The 18,530-nt window shown below is 44.2% G+C and overlaps 1 long non-coding RNA gene across 1 annotated transcript in view; it reads right to left on the reverse strand.

The window, feature by feature from the left end:
- Positions 1–1,649, reverse strand: part of LOC108640416 — a 100,326-nt gene extending 98,677 nt beyond the window's left edge. Inside the window, exon 1 of the long non-coding RNA XR_001921168.2 lies at positions 1,289–1,649. This is a non-coding gene — a long non-coding RNA (uncharacterized LOC108640416). The remainder of the gene's footprint in view (positions 1–1,288) is intronic.
- Between the last annotated feature and the right edge of the window lie 16,881 nt (positions 1,650–18,530).

Raw genomic sequence — 18,530 nt, forward strand, 5'->3', positions numbered from 1 at the left:
AGAACTGGTTCCAGGGGATGCCTCTGCAGCAGAGCACAAAGCCCATGAAAGCAAGTGCCGTGGTCTGCTGGGCTGAGCCTCCAGGCAGTCCTGCTGGAGAAAGCTCTACCTTAGCACATGACCATGCTGCACAGGGCTTGACCACAGACCATCCTCACCAACCTGGCATGATGCTGCTGTTCACCAAATCCCCAGGGTTAGTTCCAGCCTCTCACAGGCACAGCAAGCCTTTATGAGACTTTGCTTCTATTTTTATCCCCAATCTTTGTGTACCATCTCCATTTGGCCTATGAGTCGCAGTCAAATTCAAGAGTGAGGCAACTGATTTTGCTTCCCCCTGAACATGCTCTACTCACCAGCCCCCCCTCCTCGCATTTCCTTCCTTTGATGCAAAATTGCGCTTACGAAGCAAGAAAATGAAACTTTTAATGGCTCACAAATGCTGAGGGGAATGCAAAATAAATCTACAAAGCATTTTCAGCCCTTGCCCTTCAGCACCTCCTCTTTGTATAGTAAAAATAAGTAAGTTAGGTACAAAGAGCTGATTTTTTGTCCACCCCATAGAAGGAGCGATCTGTTCACCAGCACACATAAGCATTTGACAAAACCAGCACAAGAGCCAAAAAGGATGATTTTCACAGCAAATTGATAACCACAGGGACAAAAACAGTGATCCAGTTCTGCTATCAAAGAAAATGGAAAAAACCCTGTCACCTTTAGAAAAATACCTAACTCATTGTAAATGACTAAAAATGCAAATTTGGCCGTTGTCACTACTGCTATTGAGTTGTCCACATCTATATTGAATAGGAATAGTTTTAAGGGGGAGAGCTAAAGGCACCTCTAAACTACATTCTTCAGCAGAAATATTGTTAAATTAAGATGAAAAATGGATTAAACATTTGTGTCATCTTCTTTGAAATGAGACTACGAAGCCCAAGAAACTGATCCACACACAGCTGGTGCCAGCTGTGGGTTACAAACACAGCTGCCCAAGAGTCCAGGAGGATCCAGGAGGAATAAGAAGCATCAAATCCATTCCTCTCCTCATACATAAGGCTAAGGTTGGGTATCAAAACCTTCAGGAGAAGCTGACACCACTGCTCCACACAAACCTACATCTCAAATTGGGTCTGACCCAACAAGGAAAAGCCACCTTCGGAGCATGGCACCAAGGACTTTGGAAGGCCTTACCTTTAGCAGACACTAGTAAGCCAAAAAAAAATGATTGAACTCCTAAAGATCAAGAAAGCAAACTGGCTAGTCAATGAGAAAACCATCTACATACCTGCTGGACAGGAGTGCTGCTGCACTGGAAAGGCTCTGGGAGAAGAAAAGATATCTTCCAGCTTGGTAAAGCAATGGCTCCATCTCGAGAAGATGACTGGGGAGGTATTCCACTAAGTGACTGGTACACTATAATCCTCAGGACAGAGAGACTTCCTTCCCAAATGACACAAGGTGATCCAGGAAAAAACAGGGTAAAGAGATGGTAAGAACTTGAAGATGCTTTTATCCACAGCCAGCATTCTCCAGAGGGCTTCATGGGTCTGTATGTCCATGTATCCCATGATCCCAAAAATCCTTGGAAGCTACTAAAAGGATTGCACTGCCAGGCTGCTCCAAACGTTACTCCAGGCCAGTGGGATGCGTAGGGTTGGTACCTTCAGAGAGAGGAAAGGGACAGGCCATTACACAACAGCTCTTACCACATTGGACGAGGCTTATTCCCATTCAAACTCATATATTTTGATTTATTTTTGCACAGAAGGAAGCTTTTTGGATTTTTTCTTTTTTATTTTAATTTGTGTGATTTATTTAAATGAATGTCACAGTGAGCACAGGCACAACATAGGGCCACCACCTCCAGATGCCTCACAGGTGCCAGGTGATGTGAGAGGAGGAGGACAACAAGCCAGTAACTGGAAAAAGTTCTCACCTAACCAACAGATCCTTCCAAAACTCTCTTCTTTTTTGTCAGATGAAAGCAGACAGTTTTCTTCCCCTATCCCTTTTTTTACCTCTTCTAAAGCTAATGAGGTATATTCTCTACCAGCAGAGATGACAGAGAGGGTTGTAAGGCAGCAGATCCACGGGACCACCTACCTTCCTGAGTTCAGAGGAAAATGTCTATCCCCCATCAGGAGAATCACACCATCAGGAATCTGCATCAAGGTCTGGCCCAATCCATCAGTGGGATCCTATCCCCGACACAGTTGAAACACTCAGCTATTGAGTACAACAACCCACTGTGACCTCCAACCAGGCAGACCTATGCTTCCCACCTCTACCTTCAGAGAAAGTAAACACATCCCAGCAAAGTGGCTCAAAACAACCAGGGGATTAGTCATAAAGAATCCAGTACTTGATGTATATAAATGCATCATAATCTGGAGGGGTTTGGTTGTTTGTTTTTTCGGTTCTTTTAATCTGATCCTACTAATTGTACTGGGAATAGAGTTGCTGGGATTTTTGTTTGTTATTTTAAAATATGAAAAAACTGTCGCATAAACACAGGCAAGTGCCAAGCCCGAAAATAATGCCCAGCAAGCACTGAAAGGAAACTCAAATAACTCTTTGCCCAGCATTGCTTTCTAGTTCATCTGTAAAAAAATACAGCAGAGCAGCTGAGAGTCAAAAGGGGTTTTTTTTCACTTTGTTTTAGCTGCAGCAGCACAGGAAGGTGATAACATTGTGTAATGTAACCAAGCAAAGGAGTAATGAAAGTGCAAGCAAATAGATCAAATAGCACAGGTTTAAGGAAAAGGTGTGATAATCATTTGTTTTGCTAATTGTGTCAATAAAGTCCTATCTATCCTCAAACAGCGGAAGCATCATCAGATATTGAAAAGGAAAAAAATCAAGTGAATAATTAAATCTACAAAAACGCATCATTTTTTCCCCAGATGTTCTCTTTAAAGGGTTGATTAGGAGAATTGTGTTTATTTTAAATAAAATTCCACTGACTTTGATCATGTTTAAATCACCTCAAGTACAAAACCTACTTTGAATCAAAAATTCTTCCTCCCTTGGGAAAACAATCAAAATTGCCTTCTCTGCAGGAAAGATGCAGCACTGCCACAACCCAAGCTAACCTAGTTTCCGGTGCCACCAACGGGGCAACACCATGACAGATGAAAATCTCGTGTCTTTGCAATGTGTTTTTGTTGTTACAAAACCCAGCACGTAAGTCAGTACAAGGCAACTGGAAGTCTGCAGACAGGCTCACAGATGGAGTTGCAGCTGAAGTCTGCCAATTCACAGAAAAAGGAATCTGAATTTTGTTCTCCTTGCTTCTAGTGTTTTTCCAGTGATGGGGAAAGTTGGAAAATGAAATATTCCCTAACTTCCCCCCAGGTAAAAGAACCGAAGCTGAAGAAGGTCTGACCCAAATCCCCGAGCTGATGAAAACATTTTGGAAAAGGATTTGAATCTAACAAAATAGCTCCCATCCCACTAATTACACAGCCAACCTCAGCCACTCTGATAATTTTATGACATTCAAAATGCCCATAAAACCTATTTCTCTATGGCAAGAACACGAGCCTCAAATTCTTGAGCTGTTTTCTCCATAAACCACTTACTTCTAAACTATGACCATGCAAACAGAGATGAATCCCTGTCACCAGAGAAATGAGTCTTGCCCCACTGACCCAGCCCCTCATCATGCTGTGCCCAGAGCAGCAGGAGGGCTTTTTGTCCCAGCTCCACCACGAATGTGTCAATATGTACTTTGCTCACTTCTCCTGGGAGACCAGCCCAACAGTCCTCACCGTCCAACAAGCGAAAACGTCATTTCTTTGTTTTCTTTCTTTAATATCTCCCCCCATCTCGCATACATGGCACCACTTACATCACTCCCATCATCTGCCTTCAAGCCCAGCTGGACAGCAGCAGGAGTCAAGGGCTATGGAAGAGCTCAGTGACCAGCATCTTGCACGTTATGCTTTTACAGTCATAATTTTACCGCCAGGCTATTCTAGTCAGATTGTAACAGATAAACTAATGGCAGATAATTAATGTGCATTATAAGCATCTTCCTTCATGGTGTGGAGGATCCTCAGCACCTTCTGCCCCTGGATGTAAGGAGAAGATACTGTCTCATTGCTTCCCAGTTCAAGGTGCAAATGAAATTCAAAATCTTGTGCCCAGCACATGCCTAAAAAGACAAGTTTTCAGTTCTCTGGGCTCTACTTTTAAAAGGCACCAAATCGTTAAGACTAAGCACATTGCCTTCTGGAAAGATCCCAACCCCATCTCCAGCTCACTCCACTCCAGGCTCTCAGCAGCCTTCTGCTTTCCCCTCAGACTGGAGGATCTTCCTTGCAGACTGTCCATGAGTATTACCTAACACCAACAGTTTAGGTTTTACCCTAAATAACTTACTTAAGGTCATGCAGTACGTTGGCAGCAAAGCCATGAAGAGCATCCAGATTTTGCAAGTCATGGGCCAGCACTTGGAAAACACATCCATCTTCCCCATCCCTGGCCAAGAAATTACTGCATTACTTGTACACAACAAGGGTTGAATCATTTGCACAAAACAACACCACGAGCTGAGCACGTGTCCAGCTCTGAGCAAACAAAGCATCACCCTCAACCCGGAGAGCAGCAACCTGAGCCCATGGCTCCTCTCCAAGGGCAGCAAGAACCTGTCAACATCAGCTGTAGGAAACCAGTAATGAGCAAAGTGTGCCCTGTAACAGAGAGACCCTCAAATAATTAATAGAAGCATGAAAAGAGTTAAAAGACTTGCTCCTAATTAGTTAAAAAATACGGGAGGAAGAGAGAAGAATAAGGAGTCCCACCTGTTAAAATTTTGACCAAGAAAGAGTCCCAAGTGCAATGGTTCATTTTTAAAAAACAAAGGATGTTTTCTGTGCCTGTGTTTTCTTATTTTAAGAAAAGGGCTGTTTTTTCACTTCAGCATGTTCATTACAACCCAGCCATGTGATTTAAGTGCAGTAAGGGACCTGTTAAACCTCATGATCGTTGTAGTAAGCTCCAGCAGTGACTTTATTATGGGCAAGAATGAAACCAGGGACATTCACTTCTGCTGCTCCTGCCCCCAGGCACTTTGGGCAGTGTGTGCTCAGTTCACCCACACCAAAATCCCTTCTTAAGCACAAGGTGAACATCCCAAAATGTCTTGGCTACATCCCCATGCAGAAGAACATCTCTAGGTGCAGAGACTGCTTATCAAAGTCAATGCTATCCAGTAGAGGGAAATTAAAAAAAAAAAAGGAAACAATTCAACTTTTCTGGTTGTTTTCATAAATCCTCCAGCTCGTTTTAAGCAAACAGTTGCAGCTGTATTTGCTGAAAGGCAGCAGTTTGCTACAGTGGGTATCTCAGCTACCACAGCACAATATATTTCTCTTGGTTTAGTGAGTCAAAGCAGGCTCAGCACCAGTGCTGGTGGAAGGAAAAGGGCAGGACCAAGCCCAGACTGTCCCTTGTAATAACATCCAGATGGTGAATCAGCTCAAGCCACCTCCAAAACCTCTCCTTGCCTCCCTGTTCTTAGGCATGAAATTTTAAAAGAGCTATAGGCTGAACCTGACATGGCAGTTAAGAGTGGTAAAATCAGGGGGGTTTGGGTCAACATGATCTGTGTTTTGTACTAGTGAGGAAACATGAACTTGTTTCCTTTATAGAACTATGGAAGGACATCAGTTAACAGGCTCTTCTACTATGTGCCTATAATGTTTACATCCTTATAACAGAAATAAACAAAACCCTAAACTGGTATTATTTCTACCCACACACAAATTAAAAAAAAAAAATGTAAAGGCTGCTGCTCCTTTTTTTCCTCACTCAGCAACACCAAGTTCTTGGAGTAACGTGGCTGCTTTTGAGGGTTTCACAAGCTTGGCCAACATCCCAGGCAGTCTCTAGGGATGGGGGTTTGTTCTCAAATCAGAAAAAAGCAGGCATGGCCAGGACATTATTAATGAGGGGAGGGCACTTCACAGATGCTCCACCAACCTGTGACCAGGCAAAGACACATAAGTGTTTTAGGAAAAGAAGAAGAAGGCCAGAACAATTCATCTTGCCCCACCCTACCATTTTTCATTCTAAAAATCAATTCCTTCCTGGGAACTCCATCCAATAGGAAAGGGTTGGAAAAAGACAAGCACAGAAGGACTGCCTGGTAGCTTGAGAACTCCAACCTACACTCCCCCCAAAAACATATTGTTTGGTAACACGTAAAGTACAATATAAAAATGCTCCCAAGAACTCTTGTAATAGTTTCCCAAATAAAAAAAGTGTACATTTTAAAATGTAAGTCTAGCTATTCCATTGAAAATAACATCATACAAACTCATTCCCCTCACATCCATCCAGGACTCTTCACTCACACTCATATGGGTCTGCCAACCACCTGAACCAACACCCAAGTGACCAAGGGGCTGTATATTTACAGTTCAAGTTCTCACACAAAATGCAGGTCATGACCATGCTACTTTGACTTCACAGAATTACTCCAAATGAGGATCACAAGCTGGGAAGCTACGATTTGAAGGACTGCTGAGATGCCTTACAATTATGTCCATTCTTTTAAATAGTTTTGAAGACAGAAAGCAAAATCTAAAGCAAATGTTACACAATATGACATTTAAAGCACCTAATGTCACCTTGGAACATTTTCGAAGTAAAATTTAATAACCTTATTCTCCACCTGCACCAGCTGACACAGATACACTAAGAGAAAAAAACTTGAAAACATTCCCTAAGGAGGAGGGGGAGAGACACTCTCCTGATAACCAGCAGACCGTTACGTAGAAAAGACCAAAGGAACAAACTGTACAATAAATATTAACTACAGCCTTTTTATAGTATTCAAGACAGGAATGTTTCCCAACTTGGTAGGTGATAGTAGAAAGAAAAATCATTTTATTTCATGCTATCGAAATCACCTCTGAGTTGGAAGACAGAATTCCACACATCCTCCTCTTTGCAAAAGATGCTTTACAATTAATTCAAGTGTCATTCTCAAGAGATACTGGGTTGCCTCACCTGGAAAAATTGGAAGGGTCACAGAAAAACAAAGTCTATCAAGAATAACCATTTCAGCCCCAAACCACTTTCAGTTCAAACAATGGCTATGCTCCTTTTGAGATGCAATCAGGCTCCTTAGGTAGGAGAAACATCCACCTGATCACTCCGAGTTGCTCCAAGAGTGTGGGATACTCAATAACTGACTTGTTCAAAGAAGACCAGTTTCACCTCAGTTCCCAAACACTGCTTGCATGGGATGCACATGAGGGGAAAATCCAGTGAAGTGGATGCAGTAATGCAAAGAACAAGTACTTCATGCCTCCTGCTCTCCCTGGACTGTTGATTCTGGCTTCAGAGCTGTTTCATAGAAATGCTGGTCCCCAGGCTAAGCTTGCAGAGATATGTTATGACCCTACAAGTGCAGGAGGGAATGGATTTTGGCTTTTTGTTTGTTTGCTTGCTTGCTTGTTTTTTCAAAATAGGCTTTCCATTCTATCAACAATCTCTATTATCAACTTCACCTACCAAAAGAAAAGTCAAGATCTGTGCATCAAAATGAAAGGCAGGTTCCCACACCTGGGTGAAGGAAGGGCCCTTCCATCCCACTGTTCAGGCCCATGTGGGTACCATTTCACCTCCCATGCTGCCAGAAGGCTCACACAAGAGCCTCTTTCTTTTCTCTGGTCCTCCGTGCAGGGATGTGGCAGCAAGGAAACTGACAGCTCCCCCACCATCCCCTGACTAACTCCAAAGACCTGCAGGAGCTCTCAAAGGTATGACATGGAGTTGCTGCTCCATCCCAATATGCAGCCCAGTGCCAGGCTCCCTCACTGGACACTGCTGCGATTCACAGGAAAGTGGGAAACTTCACTGCTAACTCGCTTCATGCCTTGGCCAAATTGACCTGCAGCTCCCCACACCTGGCTTGGTCACCACGAACCATCTCAGGTTCCCAGAGCAGAGCTCAGTCTGAAGCCCGCAGACACTTTTTGCTACATTTATAATTTTTAGTCTACAGCATTAGTTACTAGCTTACAATAAAAGGAAAGAAAAATCACTACACCAGCTGCAAAAATAATCCTCTTGCTCATTACAGTTTCACTTCTTAATCTTAGACCTATTCTTTAAGCCTACAGGATCTAGGCTGTCACCATGCAGGCTAAAAACATGCTTTGTAGTCAAATAAATGCTGAAATTCTCATAAGACTACATCACTCCAGGAGCAAAGGAGTTGTGCTAAAATTATAAAAGTGGCTAACAGAGAGATTAATTGGATGCTATTAAAAAAGAGAAAACTCAAAACAAAAAAAAAAAAAAGGAACCCAAATCACAGAACAGAAGACATCAGCCTCTTACTTTTCAAAGATAAAATCAACCAACTCCAGGCATCTCCTTTGCAGCTGACATTTGCTTTCATCAACCCACCACCACCACAGCCTCCCGCTATTAAAATGGATTTGCTCTTCTCCCTGTTAATCCATCCATGCTGCCCCTGGTTCAGCTCCAAAAAGATAGAGTTGGGATGACTGGGTTGGTCCTCTGAAGGCACCAGAGGGACAAAAACTCAGCCGACGGCCCCAGTGCTGGTGAAGTTTGATCACTGCACCACTGGATCCACACAGCTCCAGCCAAATTGATTTGCTGGCCCAGTGAGGCCAAAAGCAGACATTCCTGAGTCCATTGCTCCTCTCTGGGTTCCTCTGGACCTCAGCTCCTCAACCCAAAGGAAACCACACACTGCTCTAGCTGGGAGCATTCATCGTGGGTAAAGCAAATCAGCCAAGAAGCAGCGAGGGGGTAAGGGCCAAGAAGGGGAAACACATTTTTTAATGATCATAAATCACCCCTTGCAGGATTGACACGTTTCCAGCTTAATATCTGGCTCCTTTAAAAGCTGAATCCTTGATGGCTGCCTCCTCATGCAAGAATCAGACAGAAGCCCAGTGGTAATGACTTTCCCTGCGCACTGTCACACTTGGCTTGAGGTCCAAGTATCCCCGCAGAGCCCAGGAGAAGCCCCACGTGTTCCAGGTCTGGCACAAGGCTCCGCAAAGGCAACTAAGGTGAAGATTTCAAAACAGCTCTGGGAATAGCAGCGGAGAAACATTTTGGCAGATTAGGCTCTGTTTTCCTATTACTTTTTTTAAAGCTCCTACTTGTTAAGGGCACATGTTCAATATTCTGTAAATAATAATAACACAATGTGTGTTTGCCATTAAGCCAAAGCCCATGGAATAATCTTAACTCATTTCAGCTGTCCAATCCAAATAAATGCCTGCCCTGATATTACAGGCAGCTTTAATAGGTAGCTTAGTGAAGTCACTTGGGCACAAGCTCAGGACCTTCTTGAGGTGAAAGAAAATACTATTATTAGAAAAGATTTTGTAACAGTGTAGGACTAGGCTTCATCCAAACATAGATATTGCATTGGTTTAACTAAATTAGCATGGAAAGGTTTTATTTATTGCATCATACAGTTACACTATAAAGTTACAGCCCAGGACTCATTTTTCCATTGATATTCAAGAGTAAATCCTTTTTATGCTGATGCAAAGATTCCCATCAAGTACTGCACTCCAGCTCTACCTGCCTCATCCCATGTGTTTGTGAAAGGATGTTTTGTTCAGTCTCTCACTCACAGAGCACTCCCTACCATGAACCAGTTTTAATTCTCCTGAACAAAACCAATTCAGTCCTACCAAGTCTGTGTTCCCATCACTCTGCTTTCACCTCCATCCTTGGTGATTATTATTGTAGCCACATCAAGGGAAAAAAAAAAAACCAAACCAGAAATACAGAAAACACCACCCCTGAAAACATGCCTGGCTCCTGTATAACCCTCTCCATGTTTGCAAAATAAACATACAGCCCAGCAGTGATAGTGAGCTACAGGGAATCAGCTGTTTGCTCCTCACGCCTGAAGCTGCTTCCCATCAACCTTGCACCTCCAACACACAGGGCAGCAGTCAGGGTCCAGCTCCGTTGTGTGGATGGATAACCTCCTCAGTTGGCATGCCCCTTATTTTGAAGGCTGAATGTGCTCACAAAATCAATTAACTTTCCTGTAACCCAAAGAGGAGATTTCTAAATTTTTATTCCAAGACTATGTATTGCATCTCTTCTCACTCATTTATTCTCACCAATATTTTTATTTTAATCATGCCCAGGCTCTTAAATGCTTAATGACCTGGTTTTCTGAAGAGCTTATATGCTGTGAGAAAAATAAGGGGGGAAAAAAGGGAATGTTTTATCATTACATTAGCATCTAAAGGCATCAAAGGAATTCCTAGGCACATACCACTTGCTGTATGTGAATGCAGTTAACCAGCATATTTACATACAAGCCCTGTGAGTCTCAGAACTTATAGTCACAGAATCACGGGTTAGGATGGAAGGGACCTTTAAAAGACATCTAGTCCAACTCTCATTCAATAAGCAGGTATTTCTTCAACTCCATCAGGTTGCTCAGAGCCCCATCCACCAATGTTTCCAGTCCAAAAGGTCCCTTCTCTTTTTCAGGGATGATGCTGCCCTGGAGGGTGCAGGGTTCACTCTGCCCACACATCCCACAGTTCAGCATTACTTTCCTCTCAGCTCTTTGTCACGGCCTTGCTGCTGGAAGCACTGCTGGAAGCAGTGCCCCTCCTGTGTGCCAAGGCAGCGATGCAGGTGAGTGCTCTTTGACTGGATCAAATAAAAAAAGGGGAAAAAAAAAACCTAGGGTAGGACGAAGCTGTTTAAACATCAACTTGAGCTCACTGGATAGAGAAGGAAGACCTGGAGCCTGTACAGTTGCTCCTGCAGTACTGACCACCCAGCAATTCCATGGCTCCATGGTCCAAAACTCAGCTAAAGCCTCCACATGGGACCTCTCAGCAGAAGGAAGGCCCACCGGCATGTCTACCAAACCCAGACATGAAGTCAGGGATGCACCTTACCTACTGTGGAAATACATAACACCAACAGCAGATCCATCTGTCACCACCCACCTGTCACTGCACCTGATGAGAAGCTGCTCCCTGTGCTCTGAGCTTCACACCTCTCCTTCCCAAGAGCTGCTGAAGGAGAACAGACTTTCTTAAGTATCTGGCTTACCCTTTTCAGAAGCAAAGAGTCCCACTTCTGCCTCTCCACTAACTTCAATGGAGACAGGATTTCTCTCTCATGGTCATCATCTGCTCCAGGGACAGAAGATCTGTTTTCATGCCTATCTTTTAGCATAAAGAATGGAGAGAGATTATTGCAGGTGATATTACCTTTCCTTAAGTGAATCAAGGTTAGCCCCAATCTGTAAATCCTCAGGGCTATTGGGCTGAAATATCTGAAATAACTTCTTTCTGAAGACTGCTCATTAAGACACCCTTTTTGCCAATCTGCTTCCTAGGTTGAACTCAATTCTCCTGAGCAGATGATGCTGGAGCAGAAATCAGTGTCCTTTCCAGACCCCTTCTTCATTTACTTAAGACAGGAAATGCAGAGTTGGTATCCATGGTAGATAGTCAGACTGGGATATATTTGGTAAAGGAGCTCCCAAGGTTAAAGAAGAAGAAAAGGAGGAAGGAGAGGACTCTGAAATACTTCAAGAATATCATAGAAAATACATGAAGAATATCATAGGAAGTGGCATAGTAACAACTGAACTTCATGATTCAGGGCTAAAACCCAGCAACAATAATTAAAATAAAATATTATAGGAGATTAAATGAAATAACTTTTTTTCTCAAGAGGATGACACCTCCTGCCCTCCTCTGACCCATCTGATGCTGGTTATTAGGGAGTCAGGCTATCAGATTGGACACGTTTATGGCTGATGCAACCCCGATGTAACACTGCAGTCAGTGTTCAGCACTGCTCCTGCAGCTGACACGGTGCTCACGGTCCCAGCAGCTGCTGTGATGCAGCAAGGCTATAAAAAGCCGAGGACTCAGCCTGGAAACAGGCAGCCAACCTGCACCAGCAGTGTGCCAGCATCACCTTTCACCCGCATCTGCTGAGCCACTTTCCCAATAAAAGATTATCTTGGAAAAACAAGAGCTGTCATGGCTGGTCACTCCAACAGCTCCCGGGATCAGAGTTATGTCCTTCTAGGACACAGTAAGCTAAGGGCAGGAGAGGGGGACCCCACGCCGAAAGCCACCCCCAGTGACAGGGGCATCAGAGCAGGTTTTCCAGGAAAAGGGAGCCTTTTCCCATCCCCAGTGGCTCCTGAAGTGCTCAGCCCCATCCGCCCCTCCAGAGGCTGGGCCCATGCCAAGGGGCAAGCAAAAGCCCACCAGTCTCAGGCAGAGGACTGATGCTCCCTTCCCAAAAAGGGACACCAGAGTACAGCGCCAGAATGTTGAAAAGCCCCAGTGGCTGTTTCAGCTCCAATTCCCTGGCTCTCCAGCCTGGCAGCAAAGCACAACAGACTCAGGACCTGAGAGCCAGCAACAGAAACCTAGGAAATTCGGAGAGAAAACATCAGAAATCATCAGCCCCAGAGCCATGTGCCAGAAGCTACCACCAAGGGGATGTTTAGAGCCAAATCTGATATTGGTTCCATCAACGTACTCTCACTGGCTCCCATGCTGGATTGGGCTGTGCATGCCTGGTCATAACCAGGCTTCATTCTCTTCCATATCCTTCACAGGGCCCACTGTATCTCTGCAATCGAGCAGGATGGAATTCTGAGCTATCAGAAGTGCTGCAGTGAGCAATTGAGACGTCAGAAAACCCAAGAAGAAACTATTCCAGCTGTTTATTTGCTACACTTTTGGTCTGCCTATCTGGGTTCACATTAATGGCATTTTTATTTATTTATTTATTTTCCTTTCTATCATTTAAAAGTCCTTCTATGCCCCTTTAAAGTCATCCACATGCTGTCACTATATATACAGCACCATATCAAAACAATGTTACAAGACTCTCGATTATACAAAAAGCACCAAAACTACTTTTCCCTCAATGCATAAACTGTATATCAAAGAAAAAGAATCTTATACAATACAGAAACAGGGTTGCAACTGCCAGACCAGCAGAAGAATCAGGACTCCTTAGGAACATTCTTCTGGGAAGAAAGTGGAAAGATCCTTGTAAATATTACCATTTTTTTCCTACCTTGTAAGCAGTATGGATTAACAAAGCCAATAAAAATTACCTAGAAACCTAAATTGGAGTTGCCCTGGCCTTGATTTTGATCTTGAAACAACCTGGCCCAAGTTTAAGAACAATTTTTAACGTTTATTTTTAGAACACATTACCTTCAAACGTCCAGACCTGTGTTAGATACTTTTTCCATTTTTTCCATGAGGCTGAAAACACGACCTGTGAAGTCTGGCCTGTGAAGTTTATCATGAGAGACTTGTCCATCGTCGCTATCTCAGTAAGTACTTTTCCAAGGAAAGAGTGTTTGTTTCACAGCAGATGTGGGCTTTCCCACCACCTACCACCAGGAAATGCATCATGTCGATATCCAGACATGCCAAAGCCAGCCTGCTCTTTCCACAGCTACAGCAAAGTTGTGGCCTTGAGTTAACAAAGCCCAGTTTAGCTGCTAACTGTTGCTCTTACAAACCAAACCTGTGTAGGAACTCAATCCCCTCAAGGCTACATTTTCTCACAGCTGCCAACCTTGGTTCACCTGGGTACTCAAGCTGGATGTAAACAGCTTATTGCAAGCAAGAGTTAAGTATGTCCACCAACTCTGAGCACATTTTAACTTTATTTAAGGAGGTCTAACCGCTCTCAGCCACATTTGGAAACATGCACGGCTGCCACATATTTCCCCATGCAGTTCATGTACCAGCACCACCACTAGTCAGGACCCAAAACCAAGGGAAATTCCCGATTTTCCTTGAACTGAAACAGTTCCATTGGTAGAGATGTGCATCAATGCACCCATGCCTATATGAGGGCATCCTCTCTTCCTGTCTTCTCATGAATGCTCACCACAGTGTAAATCCATTGAAGACCACACATGGGACTGGGAAGGATGGTGGGAGTCTGCTCTCTTCTGACCCTAACACAGCATAACGAAGTGGCACAAATAGCCCCATTTGTGGGACACTGGGAGATGAAAGACCTTGTGATCCTCAACTGCCTTAACATCACCACTTCCTGCCACTCTCCTTCTCTGTGTGACCCCAAAAAGGGACCTCTGTGAAATTGTCTCCTAAATCCAAGCCCTCAAGCATCCCCATGGACGCACACAACCTAGAAGCCTGCAATAGTTTATTGTGTATTATTTTAAGTGGTTCCATTGCACTCATGTAGTCCTTTTCATTAGAATGGCCTCAGGCATGCTAGGCATAATATCTAAAGATCACAGCTCTGCATATCTGAAGGGATCAGGAATAACTCTGAAGAATGCAAACCCTCCAGAGACCATGTGATGAGCTTCCCAGTGAAAGGGATGTATTTTAAAGTGACACAAGAATCACCAGAGGGGATCAAACCTAACCACCACTCTTACTCAGCAGCCAGTTCTCAGATGTTCTGGACAGCAGACTCATGCAGCTGGCAGGTGTGAGAGGACGCTCTTGCTGGCACCCACCACCAGCATGCACAAACTACTTGCTGCATTCTCCAGCTTAATTAAATCAACAGTTTAAATTAATAACTCAGCTATGACTGGCAGCAGCTGAGAAGCTGACACGGTTCCCCTTCTTCCAGCTGTGGCAATCACAGCAGCCTCCGGGATGCAGAGCAGGCAGCTGACAGAGATGACAATATCTACCACAAGGGTCGCATCACTGGGAGCCACCTGCCACAACCCCAGAGGTCCACTGTACCACAGGGTCACTGCTTAAACCAACCACCTATCCATGTATATAGAAAGTGAGGTTTTTTTCTCAGCTATCTTTCTTCTTGTGCTTTTGCTCCACCACACCTTTTTTGAATCTCACTTGGGAATAACTTCATGTCTGGCAGTAAAGGAGGGTGCTGACTCCCTAGCCCAGGTGAGTCAAAGCGAGGACAGCTCAGGTATTTGGTACTCACCACTGCCCACTTCACTCCTCCTCCCACAGCAGAGCACACAGCACCAACAGTAACCCATTTTGGATGGCTTTAAAGTGCTGGGTTACAAGGCATGACAATGCTTGAGCTGCTTCATGTGGTGGTCTCCAACCCCTGGTGTCTTCAGACAAACTCCTGGAGAAGTGATGTGGACTGCAAGCGCTTCAGCCATGCTGGCTGAACCTCCTGCAAGTCAAACCCATGTGTGTTATGTCACTGTGGTTGTGTGGCATCCTGTATTCAACTCTGCAGCCTGGTAGCTCAGGTACTGGCTCTACAGCAATGAATTCCCATGACCATCTTGTACCAAAAACACTTCATAAAGGCAGAGCCACCCAGTGCAGTGGGAATCACAGAATGGCTTTGGTTGGGAAGCGGCAGTAAGAGTGGATTCTGCACTCCAGCAAAAAGGGATATGACTGGATTCAGGGCAAGGCACCATGTCTTGAGAATGGTCCTTCCCACCTCCAAGACTGAGAAATAGTAAAAGGTGGATGAGGAAATGAGGGGAAAAATAAAACAAACACTCACAACATCACATCGTGGTTCATTCATTGTTTCAAACAGCTGCAGCAGAAATTCTGCTTTTTTTTTTTCCTGGCTTTTTTTTCCCCCTTTCCTTCCACACACATGAAATGAAGCATGGAAGCAAGGGCCCTGTCAGCCATCTGCTCTGCACCGACGGTTCAATCCTAAGGGCCAGCCAGGGTGACAGAATTTAAACTACAGTCACCACAAGTACAACTGGACAGATAAACCTCTCACAGAGATAAACCCCTGATTTACAGCAAAGTAATGCATACTGCAAACTGCACTGCTTCAAAAAGCTCTCAGGGGCTTTTTCTGACTTCTGTGCACAAGCAGATGGAGCTGCAATAAACCCACAGTGCTGAGGAGGACCCCTTGAAAGACAGGTGAACCATGATACTGCCTAAAAGCTTTGGTGTTCCACTCCAGCCCCTATGACCTCCATTTAAGAAGATGAAAATAGTTTAAACAGAGAACTGAAGCATACAAAGTCTGCCGAAAACTGGAAGTAGAAATTTCATCTTAGCAACAGAAAGTCAATTATGGACAAAACCATCACAGAATTACAACTGTATCTTCTTAGTCATCACTGACACAATTATAACCAAAAATAAATAAGCCATTATATTACACGTACTTTTTATAACCTATCTTGGGTTTTTATACCCTATATTGTTCCTCTTGAAGACAAACTTTTTAGCAGGGCCTGTTGTGATAGCACGAAGGGCAATGGTTTTAACCCAAAAGCCAGAAGATTTAGATAACCTATAAGGAAGAAGTTTTTTTTAACGAGCATGGTAAACACTGGAACAGGTTTCCCAGAGCATGCTGAAGCACTGGAAAAGGTTGCCCAGATAAGTTGTGGATACCCCACCCCTGGAAACATTTAAGGTCAGGCTGGGGGGGGGCTCTCAGCAACGTGATCGAGTTGAAGATGATTCTGCTCATCTACTGTCCCTGCTACCCCTGTAGGAGAGTTGGACTTGATGACTTTTAAAGGTCTCTTCCAGCCCAAGCGTAGGATTTTATGACATTGCCAAACAAGCCTGGTAAACAAGACACAATCATGAAAAATAAACAGTATTTGTTGTTGGTCCTTCTAAGTACTCCACTTTTTCACTATATCACACAGCTTGGGCCTTAGTGCCAAAACTGAGTGAAGGTTAGTTTTAGCTAAGGCTGGTCCCACCAGAAATTTCACCTCCCTGTGCAGGTGAGTGCAGGTGAACTGGAGACATCAGCACAGCAGGGTTTCAAGGGCAATGAGGCTCTGGAGATGACCAGAGAGCAAAGTATTTCTGGCACACCTAAAGATGTCAAGCTGCACCAGTAATAGCAAGATACCCTGCCTCCGAGATGCTACGTCCCACTCAGGAACTTACATTCAAAAAGGATGTGCTTGAACAGAGCTTGACAGAGGATCAAGCTGCCAGAAGCAGGAGGAGAATGACAAACCCCTCTTAGATGAGAAGACAGAGTGAGCTGCTTGTGTTGGACCTGCACGGCTCAGAGGGTGTGAGACTGCTGTCTGCATCGTTGAAGGAGGGATTTAAGCTAAAGGACAACACTGGCATAAGAATAAATGAGCATTAGCTAGCTATGAACAACTTCAGGCTGCAGCAAGAAGGTCCCTGGCCATGCCCAGCTCTGGATGCCTTCCAGCAGTCACAGGGCAGGCAGCCCAATCAGTCTTAAGATGTAGTTTGATCGATTTATTAACGAGATTACACGCCTTGACCGCTCATGAGGGTAAGGAAGAAACCTTTGTGATCCCAGTAGCATTATACACTCTTGTGCTCCTCCTCTCACCAGCAAGTATTTCTGAATTGGCTGCTGCTTGTCCTCTACCACCTAGATGCCACAACTCTTAAAACCATCCTCTCTGATAGGAACCAGATTAATTGGACGTGTAATAGGACACTCCGGAAACATAGAGGTTTGAAAGCCTACTTAAGAGAAAAGAAGTATTATTTAGTCCATTTTACAGGTGCAGCACCAAGGACAGGAGGAATATGCCATGCCACAGAAAACCAATTCTCAGCATTGGATTATGTATCACCAACATAAATTACACATCAAGCCTCAACTACCAGCAAGGACAAAACTATGCCATGACAGAGAGTGCCATGTATCATAGGGATTACTCCATTCCTCCAAAGACAAGAACTCCCAAAGCTTTCCACTGATTTTTGTTACTTTTGGTCAGCACAAGCAAGGCTCCATCACCCTTGTCCACTATTGAAAGCCCTTTACGTGTATGCTACAATAAATCTGATATCTTCTCTATCTGAGTATGCTGTAAGAGAGGAGTTGTCCCTACCATTTTCCAGTACATCTCCACCCCACTGCCCAGCAGCCCCTCTGCTACAGCAAACACTCTGATTTCTTATCCCCCAAATGCTTCCATCACTAGTTTGATTTCTCTTTGGAGATTACTGCTCAGTGTTCTTCTAAGCCATTTGTTTTCAAAGGTACTCAGATACTTTGCCTGTACCTTTGATAGGTTTCCAGCTTTCAGATCCGTATATTTAGATAAAAATTACTTTCAAGTCCAAGATTCATAGCCCAGCCTTTCAGCTGCAGCTTTTCAAAGACCAAATCTCAGTTAAGTCAGTAAATGTGGCTGCTGCCTTGCCAACACGTGACACCATTTCCTCTTGGACATCCCCAGTGGCTCTGATACAACTACCAGGATACACAAATGGATTCATTTCTTGTATTCCACTGCCTTCTAACGTAAGTTTGACTTGGGAGCCGCGATGATTTTCATGAGACCAGTGGGTTTGTATCAGCCAGGAAACCCCCAGTTCCCTGCGAGGCGAGGAGGTCTCTACATGCACATCTGCTGGGAGGTCCCACAGGCTCCACAGAGAACTTGGGATCCCAGGTTTACCTTCAAACTCTCAGCCAAGCAAACAGGAAAGCCTGTCTGTACACAGGCACAGCTGCAGCATGGACTTTACCTAAGCTGAAATACATCTCATTGACACTGAGGACACAGGGGA

Source organism: Manacus vitellinus, unplaced genomic scaffold (genome assembly GCF_001715985.3).
Source record: "Manacus vitellinus isolate BGI_N305 unplaced genomic scaffold, ASM171598v3 scaffold_1_pilon, whole genome shotgun sequence".
Classification (NCBI taxonomy): Eukaryota; Metazoa; Chordata; class Aves; order Passeriformes; family Pipridae; genus Manacus; species Manacus vitellinus.